Here is a 1209-nt window from a genome sequence, read left to right as displayed (position 1 = left end):
GTTTGATTTTTGAACATTAAACTTTTAATTCTGCATTTTGAGGATTAGCCCACCCCACTTGGTCATGTTGTGTTATCCTTTTTTACACCATTGAATTCAATGTGCTAGAGTTTTGTTTAGATTTTTTTGCTTCTATATACATGAGAAATATTAGTCTATAGTTTTGTTTCTTGTAATATCTTTGTCTGGGTTTGAAGTTAGGGTAATGCTGGCCTCATAGAATGAGTTGAGAAGTACTCCCTCTTCATTTTTTTGGGTGAATTTTGTGTAGAATCAGTATTATTTCTTCCTACTATGGAATTAGTACCAGAACACTTCTGGTTCTCATTTCTATAGAAAGTAGTGTTACTGCTTCTAGCTACATGGGCCTGGGATGTTCTGTGTGGGAAGGTTTTTACATACAGTTTCAGCTTCTTTAACAGACATAGGGCTTTTTAGGTTATCTATTTCTTCTTGTGTGAGCTGTGGTAATTTGTGTCTTTCAAGGAGTTTGCCCATGTTATCTGTGTTGTGAAATTTATTGGCATAAAGTTATTATTACTCATAGTAATCTATTTTTATCTTTTCTTCTTGTTTTTTTGGGGGGAGGGTCAGGTGGGTAATATGTTGTAGTTGTAACAAAGTTTGAAGGAGGCACATGTCACCAAACAGTGTGAATACTCAATCATCACACTTGTGAATTCTTAAAAGACCCAATTTTATCCTTTAAGCCTGTAGAATATGTAGTGATGTCAACTGCATATTTCTGATATTGATAATTTGTCTTTTTTCTTTTTTTTCTGATTAGTGCAGTTATAAAGCTTAATCCATTTTTATTGATTTTCTGGAAGACCCAGGCTTTGCTTTATTTGATTCTCTCTATTGTTTTCTTCTTTTCTAGTTCATTGGTTCCTGCTTTGGTCTTTATTATTTCCTTTACTCTGCTTTTTGTTTGATTTGCTCTTTCTTTTCTAGTTTTGTAAGACAGAAGCTGAGGTCCTGATTTGAGACTTTTCTTTTTTCCTAATATAGACATTTAGTGCTGTAAGTTTCCTTAAGTACTGCATTAATGGCATTTACAAATTCTGATATGCTGTTTTCATTTTCATTTAGTTCAAAATACTTTTAAATTTCTCTTTTGATTTCTTTTTCCATCATCCAGTTATACTGAAGGGTGTTGTTTAGTTTCCAAATACTTGGGGATTTTCCACGGATCTTCAAGTTATTGAT

At 32.9% G+C, this 1209-nt stretch overlaps 1 non-coding gene across 1 annotated transcript; it reads right to left on the bottom strand.

The window, feature by feature from the left end:
- Window positions 1-588: 588 nt before the first annotated feature.
- LOC112641785 (small nucleolar RNA U13) lies at window positions 589-692 on the bottom strand. The gene has a single exon (XR_003124839.1). It is a non-coding gene; the product is annotated as a small nucleolar RNA U13 (small nucleolar RNA).
- Between the last annotated feature and the right edge of the window lie 517 nt (window positions 693-1209).

Source organism: Canis lupus, chromosome 33 (genome assembly GCF_003254725.2).
Source record: "Canis lupus dingo isolate Sandy chromosome 33, ASM325472v2, whole genome shotgun sequence".
Taxonomy (NCBI): domain Eukaryota; kingdom Metazoa; phylum Chordata; class Mammalia; order Carnivora; family Canidae; genus Canis; species Canis lupus.
This window is presented reverse-complemented; position numbering and strand designations above follow the sequence as displayed.